Genomic DNA, 19,880 nt, shown 5'->3' on the forward strand with positions numbered 1-19,880 from the left:
GTTTACAGATTGGGGCCCCATTTTACAGTTTTACAAATGTTGCGGCAAATTTTACAAGTAAATTCTGGATCACCAATACGCTTCGTTCGTAGTATCCCCAACTCTCGATTGGAAGTCTCGAGGGTGAGAGAAAATTGAAGAGGGTGTTGTCCACATCGTTTTTTCCCACCCTTATTTCCGCTCGACGACACTACATGAAGAGCGGTGCTTTATTTGAGCAAGTTTATACACACAATTTATTGAAGCACTCGCAGAAAAAGTCGCTGCGTGTGATCTAAAACAAGCATGTTACTTGTCACTATTTGCTGTACAAGGTTTGTTGTTGGTTTTGTGCTGCGTTGAAAGTGCAGTCATGTTTAATAAGTGAGTATGGTATCTCTGAAAAGGCGTACGTTTTTTTTAAAGAATCCCCCCACGCACCCCCCCCTTCCCTTCCTTTGCTAAGCGGTACGGTATTTAACGAATTTTAAAGCTCAAAGGTTGGCAGGTACGAATCATGCAATCGTCTTTACCGTCGTCATCGTCTTGCTGCCGTCACACACGCACACTCACGTGAGTTCTAGTTCACTGTACACGTGTGAAACGCACAAATACTAGATTTACACAAACACATTGGTCAACCTGGTAAAGCATTCCGGAACCCCAAGCAATGCTGCGTAGCCAGCACCTGCAAAATTCTTCACATAACGTCGATTCCCACAGGGAGTGGGATTTCTTTTTGTACATCAACCCTTTGACCGCTTTTTTTCTGGCAGTAGGTGACTCGTAAACTGCATGAAGAGGTTTTCGGGTCCCTCAACCAGAGTTTCCTGTAATATTACTGAGAGTGTTAATATTACGCGGCGCCATGTGCAAGCAGCGGCTCACTATCGCCATCGCTCTTCTCATTCTCAATGTGGTGAGTAACGCAGGCTGGTGCAGATTGGGCAGAACTAGCTTCAACGATTGCGCTGGTGCAATTTCGGAGGCCACGCCTAGCCTCACCAGCCTACATGATGGTGCAATGAAGAGAGAGAATTGCAATGGTGATAATGAGCCACTGGTTATGCACAGCTAGGTGCAGCTATGTGCATGGTGAGAAAGACCAATGTTGTTCGACAGTGTATTCAGTGCGAAGTGTATTCAGTGCGACTGTGGCAAGCGCGTCTCGCCGCGCGGTAGTGCGATAAGATCTCACGCACTCTCAGAACGCGCAATCACCGTGAGCAGAAAGGGCACAACCGGACAGGGTCCACAAATCTCTCCATGTAACCGCGAGAGACTACGATCGTCGATTGGAAAGCCGGCGGTCCGGTTGCCATGGCTCCGTGATGTCAGCCTCTACGCTCTTCATTGGTTATTCATTTCGCGGCACGCGGCATCTGCCGCAGAAATGGGTCTCGAACTTATTTCGCGCAGCACGCCGCAAAACCCGATTTCTGCCGCTTTTGCCGCGCACGGCATGACGCGTTCCTGCCCGTTTTTGCCGCTAGGGGGGGGGGGGGGTGCGTACCCTAAGTCACATGCCCTGAGTATACTTATTTATCTGTAGTGTGTACAGTTTGGTTCTCTAAGCTACTGGTGGGCACTGTGATATACGCGCAAGAAAAATTTAACTTGTTCTTTGCAGTGCCAGCACTCACATTTGCTTCTCAAGAATGGTAACGGTGGCTTGTGTTATCCCGGTGATGTGATCAAACATTTTGCATAAATTGTTGCCTTTGACAGCCTTCCAACATTTGTTTAAAGCATGACTTGTGCAGTGAAGTCGTATAACCAAAATATTTGGAAGAACTTCTTACTCTGTGCCTTCTTACTCTGTGCTTCTGGACAGGATAATTATTCATTTATTTCTAGATCAGTAGCTTACTTGCTGCTCATGAAATAGAGTGACAGTTTCTGAAGCTTGTTCTGGATGATGCAGTTATACAAGCAGAAGTAGGATATGTGGTAAAAGGTGTTACTGGAAGATGAGGACCTCTTTTCACAAAACTTCTTGCTTAGAGCATTCTCTTGTTTACTGGTGTTTGGGTGCCCCCTAATCGTGATAGCAAGCAGTGTGATAACGACTATCACCCTGGGGATGGCATTCATGGACAGCACTTAAAAAAGTTTTGTGAATATGGGCAAATAATCAGATACCATAAATTGATTTTAAAGTCAGTATTGATCATCTGAGAAATTCACATTTATAAAGAATATGGGGCTGTGTTCTCCAAGACCAATTGTTTTGTAATGACACATATTTTCTGTTTTCATAACAAAAGAGAAGAAAGTCGCAGCAGCAGAGGGAAAAGGTTGTCTCTGTTTTGTATGGCATCTAAAGTTTCTGCTGGTGTTAATATTTTGGCATGTGTAAAATGCTACCAAACTGAAATCTTCACACAGATGCAACCAGTGGTCTTGCAGCTGTCATATCCTGTCAGAACAACCTGGCGACTTCAAAGACTGTAAGGGCATGCCCATCAAGCCACCACCGCTGCAAGCACAGCTGTAGTGAAGGTGACAGCCAAGACTACACCTGAAGCCACCGCCAAAGTTGCAGCACCTAGCAGGGCACGTCCTGCCTGCCAACATGCTGTCACAAGCATTCTCACCACAGCCTTTTGACCAGAAGTCACAAGTGATGGCAGTGGATGTGCTCGCAGCTTAAAACCAAGCCCTGAATACTAATCCATCTTCGATGGGTGTGTGCCCAACGTGTGTTGCAAATCCATTTTTTTTCCTGTGGAATAGAATTCATGTTAAAGTTGTATAGTCTATGATAATACTGTCAAGGTGTTTCTCCTAAGCAACCCTGTAGAATTGCTTTGTCATTCTGCAGCCTTATTAGGCAATGACCTGAGATATATGTGTACCTTGTACATATTGTCAATGTATGATGAGTGCAGCCAGGTTTGCAGTGCAACCTAGACTTGGGTTGTGCCTCATATACATGTTGTGCCTGTAGACATCATGTAATCATACATAAAACTCTTACATAGTGTCCTCCACAGTCTTGCAGCTGGCGATTGGGCAAAATGAGCTTCTGTCAAATTGTACTAATTTTTTTTTTTTTTTGCATGCTCAGATAGTCCATCATCACGATTGTCCATAAGAGAAAAATTTGCAGCTGCCTCTTTGAACACAATTCTTTTACTAGTGACCTGCAAGCATGAATTAGCAGGTGATAGTATATGTATGCTTTGCTCGTTTAAACATTGGCCCTCTGTCTGCTATCCTATGTGTTTAGCAAAGCCAGCGCAAATCTGTAGTCTAAGTAAGGTGACTACACCAAATACTTTCACTTTGCACATACTGGTATTCATTAGTTCTCATTACTGTAGCACTGCATGGCACACCTAGAATTACACCTTTATTTCTGTTTGTCAAGCGAGTATTGTTTACATTTTTTTAGTAAACATGCTCCATATACCGTACCTTCCGGTGTATAAGACGAATTTTTTTTCTGAATTTTTCGTCGGTGCGTCTTATAGAACGGTGCGACTTATGTACTTTTTTTTCGTAAAAACTGCCGTCAAAATCAGATTCAATGTTATGGCCGCATGCTGGTTGATTTAATTGTTGCGGGTTCTGTGCGCGCTATCGAGGTGGCGAGTACGTTCTCGTGATCAAGTTCCCGGGCGGCGGCAGACTGTCCGCGAGTCGGCCGACCCCAAATTCGTCGCATCTGCAGATCACTGTCAAGATACGGCCCAAGCCGCTGCGCAAGCTATGCAGCTGCTACCAGAGTACAAGCCTCATCCTCCCTCCCGCGCTGCCATCCCACTTTCCTTCCTTGTGCGCGATTCGGCTCACCGTCGGACGCTTTAACTCACACATACAGCATACAGCGCGAGGAGACAATGTTATCGTCCTTCGACTTTATACGGAACAACGCGGCAACCATGACGGCAGAAATGCGCCTGAAGTGAAAATATATGGCACCCATACGCTTGCGCGTGCCACGCGTTCACGGAGTGAAACGTCACTGTAATTTTTTTATATCGCTTACCGAGCGAACAGGTGCATCTTATACACCGGTGTGACTTGTATACGTTTTTTTCTGGAAAAATTGCCGTTTTGAGGGGGTGCTCTTATACAAAGGTGCGACTTATAGACCGGAAAATACGGTACTCTTTGAGGATGTCATGAAAGTATGGTTCTCATGCTGTGCTACTAGCAACCATTATATGCTTTGTTCCGGCCTTTAATGTACAACATTGAATTGCCCACAGAAATGGGTCTTTCTGGTTGGTTTTTATACGATACTTTGATTGCACTTTCTCTTAGTGAATTTTAGTGAGTCACTAGGTGTAGCTTAGTAGTGGCTATGCTGGTCGCAGTCAGGCTACATGTGCAACAATGGCTCCACATTAAATAAGTACCGACCAGGTAGCAGCCAATTAAGCACCTACGTGGTATGTATGTCCTCTGACATGTTGCCAAAGGACGACAAGTGTCTGTGCATTCTGAATAAATTGAATTGTGCTGTGATGCGCCATAGTCTGAGATCATCTTTAAGAAAGTCATGTTCCCCGCAGGGGCGTCTGCGCAAGCAGGCGTTTGGTGTGTTGCGACACCACGTACCCGAGCACATGAGGGTTGGACCCTCCTGCATGTAGTCATGCTCGGCTTAGCCATCTCTGGGGAAAGAGGGATCCTGGGGGTTGAGCCGACGCCGGGTGTTCGAACCTTCAAGGCCCCCCAGAGGAGGCAACACATCTCTTCAGCCTCTGCTTCACATAGACAGCACCTCCAGACTGACCCACCTGGAGGAAATCGGCAATAGCCTTTTCCTGTCCCCCTCTCCACACTTTTTCTTTCTCTTTCACTGTTTCTTCTTTCCTGTCTTCTATTATCTTCTCTTCACTTCGAAATTTCCAGGCGGCGAGGGTTAACCTTGTGTGGCTAGCCAATCTTGGTTATGCTGTATTTGGTTATAGCAGTGATGTACAGCTGGCGTTGGCAGGACTTCCATTACAGGAACTCCTGTCACTTCCCCGCGTTGGGCTCGTTGGTGGGTGGTTGGCATCGCTGCTGAAAGTCCCAGCTATACTCATGGACAGGATAGGATAGGAATAACCTTTATTTGTCCAACGGTTATGGCTGTTGGTGCCCGGGGCTAGGCAGCCAGGGGTCCATCGCCAGCGCTTTCCCTAAACTCCCTGATTGCCCTCAGAAACGAGGGCGCACCGAAGATGTATTTAAATTTTTTTGGCAACAGAACACAAAACTTTCCACGGTTTCACGTCACCCACTCTGATAAGCCTGAAAAGACAGTGAAAATGATCTCACCTTTCCTTGTCTCGAAATCTCTGACTGAAGTTCTTGGCCCAGGTAACATAGCATCGAAAATGGCAAGTGGTGATCTGCTTCTGGAGCTGTGCGATCAAATACAATACGGAAAAAAAAACCTCTTAACCTTGCATTTGGCCGCGCAACGCTTAAAACAGCGAAGCTGGGCGATCGTAGCCCAGCATTTTCCAGAAGTGCTCGCGAACGTTTCGTCTTAATATTCATGATGATGATACTTTCTTTTCGTGCATCTTGGACTTAACGGCAGTCCCTGCATGTTGCATAGTGCAGCTTGCAACACCGTGACTGCCTTGCGATACCGACACTGCATTCCACTGCATTGTAATGCCGACATTGCATTCCCTCAGACCCACCCCGTAAATGCGTCTCTCTCTCGCTCTCATAGCACGCAAAACCTGAAGGGCTGTGTAATGGATCGACCTTCTCTCTCTTTTATTTCTCTTTCTTTTCTTCTTTACATTCCCCGCCCCTTCCCCAAGGCGCTGAGTCGTGCTCCCTAAAGGGCTGCAGAAAATAGTGCCTCTTCCTCTTCACAACCACAATCTCTCTCTCTTCACGAGCACGAGTGTGCGAGAGCTCTAGCTGTGGACGATGACGATGACGCTCGAACGCAATCGTATGGTTCGCATAAATGCATGTTCTGCAAGCATGGCTGTATAGCCTAGTGGTTACGACGCTCGCCTTGGGACCGTGGGTACACAGGTTCGAATCCCACCTCGGCAAGAAAGTTTATTTCATTTTATTTCTTGACAGTTTCTTGATACGAACCACAAATAAGGCTGGCTTAAACAGCTTCGCCGTTAAAACTGACGAAATTAGTGTCATTTGGGACGTCCCAGTAACACTTACCCCACACCGTACTATGAACACCACCCGTGGCATTGTCTCGGATGATGATTTATTGGAGCTGACCGAGGCTGAACTCTTGGAGGGTTTCAGTGAGCAGAATGTGATAAACGTTAAAAGAATTAAGATGAGGCGGGACGGCACAGAAATCAAGATTAAGCACCTGGTGCTCACTTTCGGCTCAAGTGTCCTGCCCGAGTCCATCGAGGCCGGATACATCAAACTTCGTGTCAGGGCATACGTGCCAAATCCTCTCAGATGCTTTAAATGCCAGCGATTCTGCCACAGCTCTCACAACTGTCGAGGCCGCCAAACGTGTGCGAAAGGCAGTGCTCATGAACACTCATCCGAGTCTTGTGAAAACTCGCTACATTGTGTGAACTGTGATGGGGAGCACACCACATACTCGCGGTCGTGCCCATCCTGGAAAAAAGAAAACGAAATTGTAACAAAGTAAAGGAAATGTAACGTTCAAGAAGGCACGCAGGCGGGTATCCTACCTGCCCAAGAACACCTTTGCCGATGTGGCGCGTCAGGGGGCAGTGGCCTCCGGCGGCTGTCCAGCCCACACACAGTGGTCCGGCGGTGACTCAATCCACCCCTCGGCGGCTGCAGCTAGTGCTGCTTCGCCATCTCACAAGAACAGGCCACTTCCGGGCTGATGGCCTCAAGGGTCTCATCCCTCGAGACGAGACCTTCATGTCAAACCAACCGCTCGCAAGAGCGCGTGTCTAGCGCCTCGCAAGAGGCGATGCACACAACCGGCCAGACGGCGCCGCCAGCGCCTAAGGAGCCGCGAGAGTCTCGCAATCGCTCGAAACAAGAAAAATGCCGCATCACGGCGCCCGGAGAGGGCTCCGTGAAGTAACTGTCCTCTTAATGCACAGCAAAAAAAACACATTCAACATGGATACACAATTATTACAGTGGAATGTCCACAATCTCAATGACATTAAAGAACTCCTACATATGTGTAATCCAGAGGTGCTGTGTATCCAAGAAACACACCTCAAACATATGCAAAGAAATTTTCTCCGACAATATGCTATTTTTCGCCAAGACCGCGATGACACAGTCGTGTCTTCCGGTGGTGTGGCTATCGTAGTTGGCAGAGTCGACTTCATATGCCCCTAGAGGCAGTTGCTGTCCGAGGGGTGTTGTTTGACAAGCTGGTCACTATCAGCTCTATATACATCCCTCCCAATTATCAGCTTCATAAAACCGAATTTCAAAACTACATAAATGAACTTCCGCCGCCATACATAGCTGTCGCAGATTTAAACGTACATAACACTTTGTGGGGAGACTCGCGTTGCGATGCAAGAGGCCGCCTAATTGAAAATTTTCTGTTTTCAGGCACATCTATACTTAACAAGAAAGAACCAACATATTGCAGCGTTACACATAACACATGCTCGTCCATAGACCTAAGTATAGTATTGAGTACACTAATGCCACACCTGGAGTGGTCCATTCTCAAGAACCTCTTTGGGAGTGACCACTTCCCAATTATGTTAAACTTAACAAAACAAGATATATGCTCACCACACATTCCCCAATGGAAGGTTTACTCGGCTAACTGGGAGCGTTTCCAAGAATTAACATATTAAGCCGGGATGCTATTGCCTCTTTCAACATAGACGATGCTGTGGCATATATAACATCTTTTATCGTTGATGCTGCAGAAAGGTGCATACAACAAACTAATGGACTGACTGACTAATAAGTGTTGCCTGCCTTGGTGGAACAAGGAATGCCAAAAAGCATGTAAAAAGCAAAACAAAGCCTGGGGATTGTTTTGCAACTCCCCAACAGCCGAAAACCTGATAAATTTTAAACAAGCAAAGTCACAGAGCAGAAGAACGCGTCAACGTGCAAAGAGAGTAGTTGGAAAAGTTACATTTCCAGTATAATTCTTACACGGACGAGACAAAAGTCTGGAATAGGGTGAATAAATTAATAGGACGAGAATCACATCCCCTACCCTTAGTAAGTAGCCAAGGTGATAGCCTGGAAGACCAGGCGGATTGTCTAGGAGAACACTTTGAAAATGTCTCGAGTGCACTGCAGTATATGCAATCTTTCCTGATATTCAAAGAACGTGAAGAGCGGCAGCCCCTTAATCGCAAAGGCTCATCGAGTGAGGCGTGCAATTGCCCATTTAGCCCAGCTGAACATAAGGCATCTCTCACTTGTTGCAACAACTTGGCGCCAGGTGGCGATCGTATCATGTATGACATGATTAGATACCTACATCCTGAAGCACTGAAAACACTCTTGTTTACTGTCCTCTGTGGATATTTCTGTCCTCTGTGGGCTGGGTGTATTCTGTCCTCATGGAAAGAAGCCATAGTCATTCCAATACTTAAACAAGGCAAAGACCCATCCTTAGCCAGCAGCTGCAGGCCAATAGCTATAACAAGCTGCCTGTGCAAGCTGTGTGAAAAAAGTCTGAACCGGCGCTTAATCTGTTTCCTAGAAAATAGCAAAATACTGGACGCCTTCCAGTGTGGCTTCTGAGAAGGTAGGTCGACAATAGACCACCTTGTTCGCATCGAGGCAAACATCCGAGATGCGTTTATTCATAAACAGTTCTTACTTTCTGTATTTCTAGATTTAGAGAAAGCGTACGACACGACATGGTGCTTCAGGATTCTGCGAGATCTTTCTGCGATGGGGGTTTGTGGAAATATGTTAAACACAGTCGAAAGCTACGTGTCTAATCGCACATTTACGTGTAAGAGTGGGCAATGTTTTATCTAGAACATTCACCCAGGAGGCTGGCGTGCTAGCAGGGAGGTGTGCTTAGTTGCACACTCTTTTTGTAAAAATGAACAGCCTGTATACAGTCATTCTACGCACTATGTTTTATTCTGTGTATGTCGATGATGTTCGATGATGTACAGATAAGTTTCAAATCATGTAACATCACTATCTGTGAACGACAGGTGCAGCTTGGATTAAACAAATTGTCTAAATGGGCAGATGTAAATGTATTTAAAATAAACGCGCAGGAAAGAAAAGTACATACATACTCTTCTCAAACAAAAGAGGCGTGACACCTGTGCCAAATCTCGCGATCAATTCAGAGGAACTATCCGTGAGCAGTGAACACAAATTCCTTGAAATAATTCTAGACTCTAAGCTAACCTTCGTCCCCCATCTTAAATATCTGAATGCAAAGTGTCTGAAGACAATGAACCTTTTAAAAATACTGTCACACACAACATGGGGTAGTGATCGAAAATGCCTCCTGAACTTGTACAACACTCTTGTCAGCTCGCGCCTTGATTACAGAGCTATATTTATCATTCTGCAACGCCAAGTGCATTAAAAATCCTAGACCCCCTTCACTATCTGGGGATCCGTCTCGCGACCGGTAGCTTTCAGAACAAGTCCTATCCAGAGCCTCTACGTAGCGTCGAACCAGTGGTCACTCCATCTGCAGCGTTCAGCAAATCAGTTTCACATTTTCTGAGCATACAAGCAAACATTGAACATCCTTCATATTCAACCATAAATGATATGACTGCTGCCACACTCTTCCATAATCGACCTGCAGCAAGAAAGCCGTTCTTTTGCGTGTAAGGAATCTTAGTGAGGAAATGGGTGTTCCACTGCTTGATCATCGTTCTACGGCTCCAGTGAAACTGTTACCGCCATGGCAGTGGCAGCTTATAGAGTGTGACACATCATTTGTAGAGGTCACTTAACGTGCCAAAGGCACACATTAAAATGCATTTCTTAGAACTCCAATCCAAGTACTCGTGTACAGAGTTTTACACAGATGCTTCCAAGTCACATGCCAGGGTATCTTATGCAGCCGTTGGTCCATCCTCATCGGAATCCAGTGTACTGCACCCGGAGACAAGTATCTTTATGGCTGAGGCCTATGCACTATTGTCGGCTGTGAAGTATATAATGAAATCAAAACTTCAAAAAGCTATATTTACAGATTCCCAAAATGTTGTAAAAGCCCTGAAGTCGCTCTGTAAGCACAAAAATCTTGTGTACTCATTGAGCTGTATTCTGTTCTGTGTAGAGCGTACATATCTAACCAGCATGTCATTATATGCTGGGTGCCGGGCCCTAGAGGCAAAAAGGCAATGTGCTAGCAGATCAAATGGCCACGTCAATTACGTCGCAAGCTATTAATACTACCGCTGCTATTCCTGCCACAGATCTCCAGCCTTTTTTGCCTAAGAAACTGTGAAGCCACTGGCAACGCTTGTGGGATGCAGAAACAAATAATAAACTTCACTTGATTAAGCCACAGTTGGGTTTCTGGCCCTCAGCTATGAAAACACAACAAATAGATGTCCTATTTTGTCATCTGTGAATGGGACACGCATATGATACCCACAGGTTTTTGCTGACTGGCGATGAACCACCAACCTGTGGTAGATGAGGCGTGGCTGTAAAGGGGCCTAAAAATGGTTGCTGTAAAGTGCCTAAAATCTACATGTAATAAGATTATGGGAATGACTAATGAGGCGTACTATGGACATGACTAACTATTGGACGACGTGGAGGACGGTCAGCCACTCACCAGCGGCTGACCGTCCTCCACGTCGTCCTGGAGTGTCGGGAAGCCAAAACAGAGAGAAAGAAATAATTTCTTCTAGCATACCGCTATCATGTCCCTCTGCATCCTATTATGTTTCTTGGTGAAGAACCACTTTTTTAACGCCAAAGCAGTCCTTGATTTATTGAACGATGTGGTCCTGCATGTTATTCGCCCAATAAGTTCATAGCGCATCCTCTCTCCAGAGGATGCCGCTGTGATAGTAGTTTTGTATGGCACATGCCTTCAGGCCCTTGTGGTTCGAGGGTTCGGTTTAGGCAGTAGTGCTTCTCAGCAATTTTTATATCTGACATATCTTGCATATCGTGTCATTTTTTCGCAATGCATTTTTCATGTCCATAGTACGCCTCATTAGTCATTGCCACAATCTTATTACATGTAGATTTTAGGCACTTTACAGCAACCATTTTTAGGCCCCTTTACAGCCACGCCTCATCTACTTCTCAGAATTCATCACTCCACTGCAAACTCACAAACACTGGCATGGCGCTCTTTGGCCATACCTGGCCCTTGCGCCACTAAACCACATACAGTCATTCAAGAAAGTCTTGTTGACATTTGATGAAGCCACTATATCTGCTGCATAATTTATTGACATTTTACTGCATATGAACAATTTCTTGAAGGTTCTTTCATATCACTCTACAACATAAAAATTAACAACACATGAGCACTAATATTGATTGTATTTTTTTTAACATGTGCGTGGCTTTCTTGAAGGCAACTTTTCTGATGATCATACCTAAAATAAATTTTTTAAAAAAGGTTTTTGCCTCCAGGCAAACGAAATGTCAATGTACTGCTGTCACTCTCCTTAAGGAAAAAAAATTTCCAGAACTGCCTAAATGGGAGCACAACTGACAAGAGCAGTGTAATCAGATGGTTTAAGTTTATTAGATAAATAGAAAACACTTCCATGTAAGTGGCACAGCTTCTTTAAAAATACTAGCCCATTCATCTTGAAACTGCAGCGTGCACACAAGAAACGAGGACAATAAGGCGAAGGTGACAGACAGGCGCTGACTCGCAACTCAGTTTATTTTTGGAGGGAAATTACACACATATATATATACCCAGTCTGACTAAAGTTAGCATGTGCAAGAGCATGCGGAATAAAGACATTTTGAAAAATATATATATACACAGAACTTCTACGTATCTTAACATCAGGTGGCGCTCAAGAAGGCAAGTTCTTTGTCAGTTAGAGTTATAGATGGCTCACTTATGCACATATCAGCACGCTTTTTGATATGGAAAGCCTTGGTTATTTCGCGTGTTAGTTTGTCTCTATGAGTAAACAAAATCATGGTATCAGAATAGACAGATTTAAAATGACAGCTTTTGCAATGGTTGGCTAGGTGTAAGTGGTTATCTTTGTCGAGTGAATTTTGATGCTCCTTTAGACGAGTATTAACACACCGGCTGGTCTGGCCTATGTAAACATTACCGCAAGTTAGTGGCAACATGTATACTACACCAACTTTGCATTTTACTAGCTTAGAATTTTCTTTTAAGGTGCAGACACACTTATTCTTGTTAGTTTGATCAATCTTTTTTAGACACTGCTTGACATATTCGTTGCAGCTTGTCAGGGGCGCTGAAAACAACGTCAACACCAAACCTGCTGGCAACATTCTTTAGTCCGTGGGAAAAGCGATGGACATGGGGCACGACCGCAATGCGTTTTCTCTGCGTGTCATCTCTGCTTCTAGACTGCCCTGGTTCGACAATTTTAATCAACCTAATAATTTTTTCAGCCGCTCTACAAATAATGTGATCTGGGAATCCTACCGTATAGAAGCAGAGATGACACGCAGAGAAAACGCATTGCTGTCGTGCGCTATGTCCATCGCTTTTCCCACGGACTAAAGAACGTTGCCAGCAGGTTTGGTGTTGACGTTGTTTTCAGCGCCCCTGACAAGCTGCAACGAATATGTCAAGCGGTGTCTAGTTTGGTTGCTGAGCCAACCAAAGCACAAATTTTTTGTTAGATAGGGGAAGTATTAGGAGCACTGGAGGCTGGTTTCGATGACACCTCCTGTCAAAGTTTCATTTTTCCAGACCCTCCCAATGGGCTGAAAATTGTCAGATCTGACCATGTTGTTAAAGTACAGTAATCATTTTATATGATGCAATGGTGTTACTCATGGAAAAAGCTGAACAGCAATGTTTTAGAATAGGTCAAGTTTTCTTTCGGCTCAATAAGGTAAAAGGGAAGGAGCGATCGATATATGAAAATACAGATGTCATGTTCAGTGACTGTAGGAGAACCTTCACCAATACTCGCCTATCAAACTTTTGATGTGTTGTGCAAACAATGGCAGATGCATTGGCATACTTATTGTTTGGAGAAGGAGCCATTGTGATTAATAATGAGCGGATAGAAATTCGTCTTCGATACAGCAATGCTCTTGCATTGAAAAAAGTATATATTTATCTTATGAAGTAGACTTTGCATGAGTCTATGAATAATCGTTTGTGATATATAAAAGATCCTAATAAATTGTGAAGAGTAGCACTATGCCCCAGGCTAAATGTTTGTTGATATAAAGGGGAAAATGTTTGTGTTTATGTATTAGTGTTTGCATTGGCCTTAACAGTGATCTCCATGCTGTTACAGATGTATTCATTCCTCCTACAAAACAACCAAGAAATTGTGTGGCTTGGGATTTGCTGGGAAACTAGCTCACCAATTCTTCACGGAAAGCATTCACTTGTTTGCTGTCGAACGACAAAGCTGTTTGACATATGATTGATTCACCTCTGGGATAGTGATATAACCGTTTATCAATTGCTACCTATGCTTTTGTCTTTTATGGACTATGTGTACTGCAAAGTAATAGCAATGCAGTACTGCAACACTGCAGTGTACTAGCAGAGAATGTAGTTCAGTCAAGGTAATGTACAGTGTGGAATTGTGCCCGTCTTCAGAGATCTGTTGCTTAGTTTGTGCTTGTTTACAGCAGTGTCAGGGACAGAAATACAAATTGGTAGATAAGGTTACCGTCAGTACCTTGTTTCATTTTGCTTTTGCTGAAACAATGAAAAAGTAATAATCAAAAATCTTTGCAATGCACTAATAGAGTGAAACCATCCTTTGTTTAATGCACAGAAATATGGCAGTATTCTCCTCCACTAACAAATGAGATGCCATTCTAATGTTTATAAATGTTGTCATTGTTCCCTTTCTTCTTTCTCGTATGTTTTCCATTTTCTTTCATATTAATTTGTTTCAGTTCATATTGTCCTGACCGTATATATTGTCATGAACGTAACAATATTCATATTTCACTTCATATGCTTCATGTTTTCAACTATCTGTTGATGTTTTTGTTGTGCTGCATTGTATAAATTTAATGCAAAAAATTTAATACTTTGTTTAATAGAAGTAATTTGGCTATTTTGGCATATCAAAATTGCTTGCCAAATCCAACCTCTATGTATTGCCTGTCGGGAGTTTGTATTCAGAATAGTTGCAGTAGAACCACATTCATATGTAAAAATAAAACGCGGGAAAGAACGTACTAAGCGAGAAAACGTACGATCCGAAGAAAATTTTAAAAATTTGACAGGCTCGACTATAGTTGACATCTACATAATGCGAAGCTCGTTGCGACACAAGATGCTGACGCGTGTCGAACTGGTGGGGCTGCGGTGGCACGAGACCAGTTTTGGTGTTTTTTCCTATTGCGTAATGTTTTAGGACGGCGACGGGAAACTGAAACAAAATCGTGCTGGTGGGCGACGCTGGACGCCATCGAAGCGAAGCGTGACGCTCGCATCGCGCTGCCTGCAGTGGGGAACTGTGGTGCGCTTGTGTTATCGCCTATTGAAAGCGTGCAGTACGCTTCTACGCACGAGCAGGTGACAATGCTTATCGCAATATGGTTGGCGGCATAGCTGTGAATGCAGCGTGCGATGGTCCAGGAGGAGATTTGCCGGTACCGGAATAAGAAACTGAGTGCGCGCCGGCGTTTTCACGTGAGACGGGCGGGCGAGTACCGCGGCACATGGCTACTGCTCTCGATCGCGCGCTTTTTTGTGTTTACATGGCATCTAGCGGCTGGAAAACATATCATACGATCGCAGTTTGCCGATGTATTGAACGTTAGTGCCGAGTGATCGTGCTTTCCGGGAGCGTATGAGCCGGTAAAAGATACATGTAACTGTATTGAATCATCATTTTGGACTAGATCGCGAGCGTTGGCGCCGGGAAATCGTACGTAACGGGATCAGTATCAACGAGGTTCTACTGTATTTACATATAGATAGATAAGTGCTTGAGTAAGAAATATACTGCATCAGCTCACTCTTGCCACAAGATTATTATGGGGGTTGGGTAGGCCAAGTTTATCACTTTCCTTGCGTACAAATGTTGCAACCCTTTTTTGATTGCCAGGTTTAACGCTCTACTTCCATGAAATGTGTGACACATTGTATGCATCACATTCTGATGCTTTTTGTGACTTCGCAGGTTTCTTGCCTTCGGGGTCCATGGATGGGTACAAGTCGCTCGTGTCTGTACGTGGCCGACAGCATTCCTGCCGGCAGTGCACTTTTGTGACCAAATACAGGAGCAAGATGAACACACACCTGCGCACACACACAGGCGAGCGCCCCTTTAAGTGCCACCTGTGCCCAAACGAATTCACTCAGAAGGGCCACCTGACACAGCATCTGCGCAGGCCACACAGGAGATCGTCCCTTTTCCTGCGTGCGCTGCACTGCATGCTTTTCGCGGAAGGCAAACCTCTACAAACACATGTCTTCTCACACAGGGAAGAAGCCCTAAAGGTCAGGGACCTAAATAAACTTCTGAAACACTGCAATGTTTTAGACTGCCCAAATGTGACATCACTGCTACGCCAGCATATTGAAAGTTTGGCTTGCCGTGAATGTGGGTTGGCCTCATATTTGTTCATCATCATCATCAGCATATATTTATGTCCACTGCAGGATGAAGGCCTCTCAGCTGCGATCTCTAATTACCCCTGTCTTGCGCTAGCTAATTCCAACTTGCACCTGCAAATTTACCAACTTCATCAACCCACTTAGTTTTCTGCCTGCCCTCGACTGCGCTTCCCTTCTCTTGGTATCCATTCTGTAACCCTAATGGTCCACCGGTTATCCATCCTACGCATTACCTGGCCTGCCCAGCTCCACTTTTTCAGCTCATCATATCGGTTCATGGCTGTGTAAATAAGTTTCTTTCATTTACACACAATGTAAGAAGATAGCAAAGAAAACAGAAACTGACATTTGATACCAAGGCACAGTAGCATGTGCCAAATTTCTTTTTCCTGCAAATTTGAGAACACATCAGTGGTAGGGTTTACTTTTGATACATTCGTGCTTCCTAGATCAAGAGCTTATGTTCTAATAACGTCTTATTTTTTAGTACAGCAGGACTATCATTTTACATGCGGCTATAGTACAGACTAAACCATTATGGCTGTTCTATTCTCAAGCTGTTCACAAGGTGCAATGCATAGCTTAAGTGCAGTTTGCTCGCAAGCTTAAAATATCCAGTATCAGAGTTGTGGTTGAGCATTAGCGACCCGCATTAGCATTTGCACACCATGGCAATGACATAAGCAAGCGGACATCGAAATTCTTGAGAAGCCACCGCTGATGTTTAGTGACATCCGTTGTAGATACCACATCAAGCTGGTATGCGGTATTGAAATGGTGTAGTATATGTCACTTCTCGCCTGAATCAGCTGCTGAGATATCCACACATGTTGACTGGTGACCAAGGTCGCATGCAGGGTTACTGGCATCATATGACTTGCATGAACTGATGACAGTGTGATGTTTCTCGGAGGTTTACTGCAAAATACACAATCATTATGGTAAGGAAACATACCACAGCTATTTGGGTTGCTGTGTGGATTATGCAGCACTGTGAGTAGTGCACGTTAAAGAACCCCAGGTGGTCAAAAGTAATCCGGAGCCCTCCACTACGGCGTGCCTCATAATCAGAACTAGTTTTGGCATGTAAAACCCCAGAAAGAAGAAGAGATTCATGCAGCACTGTGAAACCTTTATCATTATTCTAATTGTCATCTTTCTTTTCCTTTTTTGCCTCAGTTACGACATGACCTTAAGAAAGAAAGAAATCGAAGAAAAGCATGTCAACTTTCTTGTGCACATTCTGTAGAATGTTCCTAAAATTTGGTGACGACTATCATCTGGCAAGACAACACTCCCACCTGTGTATGGCTCCGACCTATCATTCATGATAAAGAAAAACTAGAAAATAGAAAAAGAAGGACTCGGCAGTGCTGTGCAATCCACACAGCCAGGACCAATTTTCAGCGTTGCTTCTGTAAATATTTATTTGGTCATATGGCTGGTGTTTAGAGGTTGTTTACTGTGGGCTGCATAGTCTGTGCAATGTTTTGCCCCTCACTTTGACCTAGTTGCGTTTAATTGCTTTCTGTGCAGAGAACTTCGTTAGAAGAAGCACATGGCTTGTCCAGGCAGGATAATTTCATTGGCAACATTTTTTTTTTTTTATTAAGGCACTGGCTCATACTCCCGATGGCCTTGAAAAAAATGCGTCGTCCAGTCCAATGGTACAAAAATTGTCATCAGCAATGGCTCATACCCCTCTGAGCAAGCAAAAATGCAATGGCTCATCCCTTTCGTAATGCAGAGGCTACAAGCACTTAGCCACGTGGCTAAAAACACGTGGCCTTCTCAATGGCTCATACCCCTGTAAGAAATGAAAAATACAATGGCTCATGACCAACTCTGGGCTGTCCATGAGGCCCGCGAAGTGGTGGAGGGCCTAGGGCTCCCCGTCCCATCGTGGGAGGTGCCCTCCTACACCTTGACGAACATTCAGGTGTCCTTCAGGACCATTTTCCGAAATAAAGTTTCACCACCACCACCACCATACCATCGAAAGACTGAGGCTACAAGCGTTTAGCAAAGTGAAGCGAACAGTGCATACTTTCATTGAAATCACTCGTACAACACACAGAACAGCATCCGTTTCAATCCCCTGCTGAGAGGATGCAACTTAAAGTCGAAGAGAAACATCATTGGCGCAAGTCACCCCACTATATGAGTGCGCGAAGCCGCAGTTAAGCGTTGAAACCGAGTTGAGGAATTATTATTATTTTATTTGTAAACATATACACAGGAAAGAGAAAGCGAGGAGCAAGGCTGGCAACTGCCACCAGAAGGGGCACAACGCCTGCCTACTCTTCAGAAAGTAGGAGACAAACATAGAAATGAAAGATAGGAAGGAGGGGAGGAAAGAGCGAGATGACAAATCTCAAAGAATAAAGTACAACATACAGTAGGGCCCGTCCCTGCAGGTCATGCTACTAAATAATGTAAAATAAAAGAAATAGTTACTGGGTTACAAATGTGCCCCTAAGGTCGTTGCTTTTAGAAAAGTAAGGAGAGCGCGATGAGCTTGATCACGTCGAGACGCACAACCACTGGGGTATAAACATTCGTCTAGTGTCGTACACCGCAGGCCAAGGAGATGATAGTCCCTCACTAGCGATATGCGTTGCGCACTGAAAGCGGGACACTCCAATATCAGGTGCTGAAGTGTCTCGCAGCCACCGCAAGACGTACACGATGGACTGGTCACACGTCCTTGTCTGTATAAACGTTCGCGCACGTTAACACAGGCAACCCTAAGCTTGAGTAGTTGCGCTCTAGTGCAACGAGGCAAGCCTCGACCGCGAACACGCGGTGGGAACGTTCCATTTGCGACGTGCTGGTCTGGATGCTGCTTGACTACGTGGCGACGAATCAGCAGACGAGCGTCATCAAGCTTGCACAAAATTTCAGGGCAAGCACAGTCTAGTTGAAGTGCTAGTTGAAGCCCATCTGCGAAAGCAGCAATGCGACGATGTGAGACGACGCATTACCAAGTGTGCAGCAGGTTTTCGGTTCACGTGTTACAGGAGTGTAACATGCTGCCGAACATTTTCTTTTTTTTTTTCTTGTTCACTTTACATTTCGCATCCGGTCACACAATTCTGATGTTCCTCACTCCACAATTCTGCTGCTGTCGACTAACCTGCCTTCTAGTGGGCACAGCAGGAGGCTCTGAAATGCAGTCTTGCAGAGCAGTTTTGTGCAGTGCGCTTGAAGTAATCGACATATGTAGGTCACTTGGCTCTAGCGCTTGCCTCGCATTTCTAGTGCCTGCTTTTGCTTCTCAAAAATGGTAGTAATGTTATCTTTAAGGACATTTGGTGACCTTAGTGTGCCTGTTGTACTCCTGGACATGTTCCCACGTTGTACATTACTGGTACTCACTGGTTGTCATTAGAGTTAAACTGCAATAATGACGATTTAGTCATTAGCGTGAAGACTGCACATCATCTGACTTCAAGAGTAGTTAAGATGTGTCTTGTCTCTTCTCGTGCATTTGCTTTTCTCCTAGTAGTTCGCGCTTCGAATTAACCATGGTTCTCTTTTAGTACATTTCATATTGACACATGTACTTGTTTATCTTTCTCCAGTGACCACTTTTAACTGGCTAACAAATGTTAAACGTTATTGTCGGTGCAGGAGGCGCCTCCATGTATCGGAAAGTCCTCGAATGTTATCGATGGTTATAATTCGTTTCTGAACCTTGTGTAATCTGATTGTTTGCATAACGTGAATTCTGTAGTACTTTCTGGAAGGCACGCAGACACCAGCGATTATGCTGGAAGCTTCGACGAGTCTTGTATAAAAACCGACACACTTGGCCCGCTGATCAGATTTTCAGCGATTGCCAACTGCTATCGTTCTACTCTGAGTGTCACTTGCTTTACTTGGGCACAAATTTGCCCAATAAAGAGTTTCGTGATTCACAGTTTGTGCTACTGTGTTTTTCCCCCATCACTATGACGTGACAATATGAATTCATAATTGTGAATTTGTTTCTTTGAGCTACATTTGTTTTTCACTTTGAACATTACTGGTACGCATTAGTTGTCTTTATACTAAATTTCGTATTTAGCAAGCAGTACTGCATAGACTATGGAAGTTGTGTAAGCAACGTAAGGTTATGTCAAGTCATGCAATTTGTACACTTTTGTGCTTCTACTATGCGACATACTCTATTTTGGTTGCGAGCCCTAACCCTTGCTGCTCACAACCAGAACCCTTCCGTTCTGTGTGCTGTTGTCACTAGTCACAGAAAAGTGTCCCT

The 19,880-nt window shown here is 44.5% G+C and overlaps 1 long non-coding RNA gene across 3 annotated transcripts in view; it reads left to right on the forward strand.

Moving 5' to 3' along the window:
* LOC125940841 (uncharacterized) overlaps positions 1-19,880 on the forward strand; it is a 58,009-nt gene that overhangs the window by 17,020 nt on the left and 21,109 nt on the right. For 2 of the 3 annotated variants that reach the window (XR_007464039.1, XR_007464041.1), the window contains exon 3: positions 2,368-4,455. This is a non-coding gene — a long non-coding RNA (uncharacterized LOC125940841). Of the gene's footprint in view, positions 1-2,367; positions 4,456-19,880 lie in introns of those variants that run through there. The other variant, XR_007464040.1, reaches the window with a different exon arrangement.

Source organism: Dermacentor silvarum, chromosome 10 (genome assembly GCF_013339745.2).
Source record: "Dermacentor silvarum isolate Dsil-2018 chromosome 10, BIME_Dsil_1.4, whole genome shotgun sequence".
Taxonomy (NCBI): domain Eukaryota; kingdom Metazoa; phylum Arthropoda; class Arachnida; order Ixodida; family Ixodidae; genus Dermacentor; species Dermacentor silvarum.